General features: G+C 31.9%; 1 long non-coding RNA gene across 1 annotated transcript; it reads right to left on the bottom strand.

The window, feature by feature from the left end:
- Positions 1-4,578, bottom strand: LOC115888503. The gene is made up of 3 exons (XR_004051276.1): positions 4,459-4,578; positions 2,192-2,390; positions 1-63 (listed from the first exon to the last, which is right to left on the bottom strand). It is a non-coding gene; the product is annotated as an uncharacterized LOC115888503 (long non-coding RNA).
- Positions 4,579-8,267: the final 3,689 nt, after the last annotated feature.

Below are 8,267 nucleotides of genomic sequence, written 5' to 3'. Positions count from 1 at the left end.
GGTGATATTTCACTGCTATACCAACAGGGATAGATAAAATTATGCAAATCATGGAGACAAAACCTGTAAATGCAGAATATATATCACATTAATTATCACATAGCGAGCGGGAAAGCGTTTCAATACTGTCGTATTTGTTAATCTTTCATGTTTTATTAAAAAAATATATTAAAGGTAAATCTTTAACAGACACTAATGAAAACTTTCATATTGAAGGTTTTTAATACTTTTTATTACTACCACGCCATTACTAAAAGGTATATTATTTTTATTTTTGAAAAAAGTTTTTTTTTTTTTATAAGAAATAAATTTAGATTGGAAAGCCTGTCAAAATTTTCTTTTGTCATTTTCTTTTTGTCAAAGTCCAGAATCTTCAAAAAGTATAAAATCTTTCAAAATTTAAACCGCCCTCATTGAAAAATACCGAAAAGTGTTTAAAAACCATTCTGAAGAGTAATTATTGCTATCTTATTGAGTTTAATTTAAATTTTACTTATACTCAAACCGGTGATAATTGTGAAAAAAAAAAAAAAAAAAAAAAAAAAATTGTGTTGTGAACTGTGAACTACAAAAACCATTGTGGATCGTGGCATAACGTCGCGTCGGTTTCCTATGTTTCATAGGTATTTCATACATATGTCCTTATACAGGGTGTCTCAGAAATAAGTGCAAGTATTTTTAAGGTGTGGTAGATCTGGTCAAAGAAACATTTTTCCCTCTTTACCGTTTTCGAATAAGTCCAAAAAGTAACCGAGCTATTTTACTTTGAAGATTTAAAAAAAAATGATTTTGCTAAAATTTTGAAATTTTGGATCTTTTCTGGATTTTCTTTCATGTACATTTAGGCTACTACCTATGTTGCCATATTATCAAGAAATTATGTTTTTTAACTTAAAACTAAAAAAATTCCAAAAATGTTTACAAAAAATTCAAAAATTTCAAAATTGTTTTTTCGCAAAAAATACCTCATAGACGTGTTTCTGAGGCCGAAATATACTACCAGTTAAAATACTTGCACTTATTTCTGGGACACCCTGTATAAAATAAAGTTTCTTGTATGCAACACACTGTATTTTATTTATAAAATTAAAAGAAAATATTAATGAATTTGAATAAATGAAGGGTCGGCCGTAACAACGTTGTATATAACAAAAGAAGTGAATGGAATAAATCACGAAAAACGATAAGAGGTCATTTAGGTGATGATCAAACTTCGTATTTAGTATAGTTTACTAAAGTTGCTATAACTATACTGATTATAATTTTTAAAAATACTTGTGCAAATATCCAACTATAGAGGTCATTATTGTGGAAAATGCATGTAACAACGTTGTATGTTCATGTAACTTACAACGTTGTTACACGTAAGTAATGTATATTAAATTAAAGCAAATGATTTTTTAATAAATTTACTTTATTAATAAAGGTTTTAAAGAAAGAACTTACATAACGCAAACATTATTTTCAAAAAACTGGTTTTACAAAATAAAATCTTAGTACTAGATAAATTAGAATATTGCTCTCCAGCATCTCTTGAACGTTTTCTCGCGTTTTGTTTCCAGTTCTCTATATTTAGTTTCCTTTTTTCCCCTATTTAAGTGGGAAATATCCGCGGGTGAAAGTTGCACCGCCCTCTTACTAAGCGCTTAAATGCACGTACAACGTTATTATCGGGAATACAAGGCTGGCACTGACTGAAGGTCGACCTATTGCCAGACATCGGGCAAAAGCCACTGGAACCAGTTGCACCAGCCACATTCAAACAATGCTTATAAAACGTTGTTTTAGGGGCTTAATACATTTCAAGCAAAAATGTTATATACAAACGTTGTTACGGCCGAGCCCCTTCCAAAATATATTTGGCGACATAATTCCGAGGAAAAACCGAAGCTATCCGAAATTAACAACAAGAGCGTTGCTATATCGCCAAATAATTGTTTATTGTCGTATGGGCTTTTCCCTATTTAAACTTTGTTGCATTTATCTATGAAGGAAGTAAGTAAAAATGTCAAAATTGTCATTATTTGTTTTGTCATACGAACCTTCAAAACCAGACTAAATACAAGAAGTTTTATCAATTTTAAGTAAAGCTAGAGATAATGTGAATCTTATAAGGTCTGAAATGTGAACATTGCCTAGTATGACAACATAACATATATTTGACTGTAAATAAAATTATTTTTTTGTTTACCTGTAATTCCATGTGCTGTGTACAAATGATAACCAGGCGTAATATAATGAAAAACTATCGAATCTCCTGATATAATCATTACAGTTCCTACAGATATTAATATGCCGTGCACGGTGTATTTGGCAGTTCGTGATATTTGAGTAGCCCATACTTCATCACTTAGAAATAACATAATGGACTCCGCCATTAGAGGCAGATACTAAAAAAGTAGCATATACTTACATATACATTAGCTTTGTTCGGGTTCTTGTTATTACCGATTGTGAACCGTCCTAGAACTGTGATGCGTATGTGCAGAAGGAAATATGAAGACTTTATTTCATTTGCGCATGCTCTGCAGAGCTATTGTATAGAGGTAAAAAAATATTTTAATTATAAATAAAATTAAATACTAATTCAGAGTTGGCTTGGAAATGAGCATCGCTGTTTATTTCATATGTAAAATATGGTAAATGTCCATGGTTTTCGTCATTTTCAAGCCAAATAAACGATTTTTTTCTACCATACCAAATATTCAGTACCTATAAAAAGAATTTTAATTTTTGTTGTTTATTCTATGTTTAACACCAATAAAGTTTCAATACATAAACGCGGATTTTTCATTCAAGATATTTTGGTCAAGCGTATTATTATTATTTTGGTCAAGCGTATATTACACATTTTAATACGGCAACACTGTCGCTTTCAGTTCCGCACAGTCTTCAATATTCCTTCTCTATCCGAATTAGAGAAAATGAGTGTTTTATGCGTTGGCCGCAGAACGAGTAGAGGCTCCATCGTAGAGCACTTCAGTTGTAATAAGGGGAAATCAAATCAGCCTTGTCAGGAATTTGCGTATTAGGTTGCGTATCTTCTTCCCAATTCTTTCAATTAATGGTACAACCATATTGATTTATGAACAACAATATGGCTTTTCATAAGGACGATTCTGTTAAGAAATCGTCCGAAATTCGAATCTATGAAAACTAGGCTTAGGAATGAAAGTTTAATAAATTTATCTTAACAGAAATTTACTATAGAAAATTCCTCTGAAACATACTATAATAGTAAAGAAATTATGGCAATTTTTATAACACAATAATAATCTTACTCGTAACATTTTGTTAAAAATTAGAAATCCCGATGGCGATAAGGCGATATTCCTTTGATTAAACAAACAGTATTGATTCAACGAATTAAGTATATTCACTGTAATTAAGAAAGTAGATACTATTTTTTTATATAAGTAGGTACTTCAAAGTTAGATGTTTAATTTAAATAAATTAATTTCCCCCATTTGCTTCATTCTAATATGATTTGGTTGGACGAGATTTTACTGTAGATAGTGTTTCTGAGAGATATATTTGCTCTTTGAAGTTCAAGTGCTATATCCTTTTGATAATTGTATTATCACCCTCACGTATTTCATTGTTATTTTTTAATCAAGCAATACTTTCGCAGCACATTTTTTTTTTTTTAAAAAAAAAAATGTGAAATAAAAAAAAATTTCAAGCAAACAGTTAGTTAATGTTGTTAGGTATAATCTCTAAATACATTTAACTGTTTGTTGTGTGTAGAAATTGAGCTGTTTTCGAACATTTTTTACAAAGTTTTTAAAAATCCCTAAATTACGAATGAAATACTAATAGTACTATAATAATACTAATTTTAACTTTTATTCTTTTAAAAGTTAATAAAAATAAACTGTAGAAAAGTAAAGAGTAAATAATATTTACATTAGACTATATATTATTTATTACTATATTTTCTGCTAATTTATAGGATATATTTAGTTTTCAATTTGACTTTATCACAAAATTTCGTAACAAAACTAAATACACTAAACTACTTTGTTATTTTACTGTCAATACTGTCATTCGCATTCAGCAACCTGCAGTGGAATTCTGTAAGCTCTGTAGCAAAAAATTTCCTGTCTAGCCTATGCTATTTCTATACGATTGACAGGAAATACAGAATCAGGTACTCTGCTTGTTATATTAACCATAAAATCGATTGATTAAAGGTTAAATAAAATTTAGTTATTAATTTAATGACAAATAAAATCATTTCAATATATTTTATGGAATAAAATTTGTCCAACGAGTAAGGAAAATTTTCAACAGACAGAAATCCAAAAAATGACAGAAAAATTGATATTTGCTTATGAATTAAAATGACAGGCACCAACTGAATTTGTATAATATTGACATGTAAAAATTTTTTTATTAGAGAAAATTTTTTTTTTTTGTTCAATGATTTTTTATATTGTGAACCGTGTAACTACTTACCCCAAAGGTACACAATATAACGTGCCATGAAAACCAATAATGATAGTTCCTTATGGCTATCCAGCACACATATACAACTATACCCGCTATCGAAAATCGTGTTAAATAATTCAAAATAAATTTTTTTTTTTTTTAAAATAAAACTGTCTCTGTTGTTCACAACTTTCGTTTCAAATTCGAATTTACTTTCTTCGCTAATAATCACCATGGTTGTCTTAAGGTTATTATCAATTAGCCAATAATATAATAAACAATAACATTTAAAATTAACTCGCAATAATATCAACTTATCGATGTAACCAATTCAAAACAAATCCACTTTTCTCGTCTAAAGATAAATATATTACACTGGTATTCCCCAAGCGTTGACATACATGATGTTTCACGGTAAAATGTTGATACTTGGAAAACAACACAATACTGAGACACTGATTTGGTACTAATCATTGCTTATTTAATTTTGCTGATTTATTTCGCAAACAACAATTCTATTAAAAGTACGCTCACTGAGCAATATTAAATGTTTTTAATTCAATTCAATTAATTTTCAATTTCATTCAATTTTTTTTTTTTTTTTTTTTTTTTTTTATTATACAGGGTGGCCATCGAAAACATTCCGCAAAGCATAACGACCGGTATATTTTTTTCAAAATCCAAAAACACGTCAATTTTGTTTTATTGAGGGGGACAGCTTTTGCCCCAAAAATGATTACAAAATCTTTAACCCTCCCTAAGCAGGGTGTCATCCCCCAACTATTTTCAAATGGTAAGGGGGTCAAGTGGTACCGCAATGAAAGGGGCTTTCTATTCTCTATTCTTTCCCTCTTCGTTTGAAAAACCGGTAGAGTCATTGAGAAAATATGAAGGATTGAAATTTAGCAGAAAAAGTTTATTTAAACTATCCAGAGTAAATGATAAGGATAAATTATTTTGTCCAATTTAGGTTTTTCTTATTATTTCTGATGTTTACACATTTTCACTTGCCGCAAGGTTGAATGATCAGGTGCGGTATTTGCTAGACTTGTGTCTGTGACTTGTTCTGTGACTTGTGCCCTTGTGCGTTGAAGTTCTTCTCAATATCGTTAAACTTCTTAACAATTATGGTGTACTCACTTGCAGAAAAAAGTGGAAATAATCGAACTTAATTTTAATAATAATAGATGATCAGAAAGCTTGTATCAGGCACATATTAACAGGCGCCATCCTGACAAAACCCCTTTTATGGCAAAATTGTTCCTGAGTTAGTAGCAAGGGCTTCGCGAAACTGTTTCCGTTATGAATAAAAAGAGGCAGAGGGAAATTCCTGTAGTAAATGAAGCTGGAGGTATTCGTATTGGGCCAAGATGCCATGGGTAGTACGCTGAGTACAAGAGAAAATTAGCCAATAAGACCGACGTGAATCGTACAAAGAGATGTCCAAGGATATTAAATAAAACACAAGTTCCACCCGTACAAAATTCAGTTGGTACAAGAACTCAACAAAGACGATTTTGATCGTCGTTTGCAGTTTTGTGAAACTATGACTGAATGAAGTGTGGCGAATGATAATAATTTCTATTTAATGTGTGGTTTTCGGATGAGTGTACTGCTGAGGTACACACACAAAACCCTCAGAATTGAACGTGTGGGCTGGTATTTTTGGAGATTCTATTGTGGTTAGGTTATAGTTAGGGATTGGGTTAGGTTAGTTAGTCAGTTTAACGATATTGGCTCTGTTCCCAGAAGAATCCCTGACTTAGTCAGCACGTTTCTCATTGGTTGAAATGTGTAGAAACCAGACAACAATCAGGTTTCTATGCATTTTAACCAATAAGAAACGCGCTGACTAGTCAGAAATTCTTTCTGGGGAACGAACAGAAAGAACTTCAACGTACAAGTATCACAGAACAGCTATCTAGCAACTACCGCACCTGATCATCAACCTTGTGGCAAGGGTGAAAAAATGCGTAAGCATCTAAAAATAATAGAAAAGCAAGTGGTCGAAGGAATTTATCTTTATAATTTACTCTGATAAATGTTTAAATAAACTTTCAAATTTCAATCCTTCGTATTTTCTAAATGACGACCGATTTTTAAAAACGAAGCGAGGAAATATAGAGCTCTTTGCATTGAAAAAAGTTGGGGATGACACCCCCACTTAGAGGTTTGAAGATTTTGCAATCATTTTGGAGCAAAAGTTGTCCCCCACAAACAAAATTGACGTGTATTTGGATTTTTTGAAAAAATAAATACCGTTATATACCTTACGGAACACCGATGGGCCACACTGGCCTTATAATGTAGAATGTAGCAAAATGGTTCAATTACTATAGGAATAGAATCTTGAAATTCGACACGAATGAATGTGGAAATGTTTGGGAGAGGGGTTAATCACCTAAGGTGCGTTCACACCGGCTGCGCCGCTCCGCGCCGCACAAAACATTTTTTAACATGTTTTTTTTTTTTTTTTTTTTTTTTTTTTTTTTTTTAAATTATATGTTAAAAAAAATGATTTCGGCTTTAGGTGTGAACACACCTTTAAATCTGTGCTTGTTCCCCTTTCTTCAGTTATAACTGATCATACAGTATTTCGCGCTTTTGACAAAGTCAGTATGAACTTGCTCCACAGAGGCCAGCTCACCTTCAGCATCAACCGTATAGCACGAACCATAGGCATAGGCACGAATGGTTTGATAGATGCTCGGAGCACTGAGTAATAAGGTGTTCAGGTGTTTCCCATTTCCCACAGAATCATTCGTCGATATTTCTCAGTTTCAATTTACTGATGTGTTCGTTGAGGGCAGTGTCCTGTTAAACGGCTGTTTCGATCAGTGTCTTAGATCGTTAGAAGACACCCATTCAAGGAGGTTACGGATTGAGTCTTCCAGGTGCTTCAGTTCCGCTAAGCTGGTTTCCGCAGAAAGCAGAACGGTTCCCGTCGGATGGTGGAGTTTTCGCTCCTTTTTTTTGCTAGATCGTTTACTTTTGCATTGGCTTCAATCTCTTGTTGAGCGGGCTTTAGAATAGGGAGGAAATAAAGCATACCTAAAATGTAAAATTTACAAGATGTTACACACACACAGACATACTATTGTTATATATTTATTATGTGCCATTATTGTATTGTAATGTTACTTTTGTATGAAATGTTTGGATAAATATTCACATATCTGCCCATATAATACAACACAATCCTATAGATATCTTGAGGATATCCACCAAGGATATAGTAATATCTTAGGGATATCCAAAAACCAAAGGAGGATATTTATGGGATATCCAGATGGGACAAAAAAAAGTCATCTTCAAGATCCCTAGGCAAGCCTTTTTCGATTATTTGGGATATTTACAGGATAATACAAGGATGATGTTGGGAGCATTACAGAATATTTTTAGGACATTATATGAGGACTGTTATTTGACAATAATTACTTCATCAACAGTTTATAGTAAAAACGTTCGCGATTTAGTTTATTTAGCCACATTTTTACGTTATTCGTGGATATTTTATTAACAGCTCTAAAATACACCTATATATTATGTCAATGAATTTTGCTTCAAAATTTAAATATGTTGTATGAGTTAGAACTTTCAATTTATACTGTACCATCAAAAAAAGGCGTTCAATTGATTTGAAAATTACGATCGATGACGCGTCCCATATAATTTACATACAAATAAAAGCAATCTTCATTTCCAATTTTCAAGCCACCTCTGATGCCGTTTTTTTTGATCGTATGGTATTATACAAGATTATACTACCCTTTATGGAGTCTAGCAGTCTAGCAGCAACAGTTTACATCAAAGTAAGCACACAGGATACAGGTATA

Source organism: Sitophilus oryzae, unplaced genomic scaffold (genome assembly GCF_002938485.1).
Source record: "Sitophilus oryzae breed Bouriz unplaced genomic scaffold, Soryzae_2.0 scaffold_771_pilon_pilon, whole genome shotgun sequence".
Taxonomy (NCBI): domain Eukaryota; kingdom Metazoa; phylum Arthropoda; class Insecta; order Coleoptera; family Curculionidae; genus Sitophilus; species Sitophilus oryzae.
The sequence above is the reverse complement of the archived record's forward strand: the minus strand, read 5'-3'. Positions and strand labels throughout refer to the sequence as shown.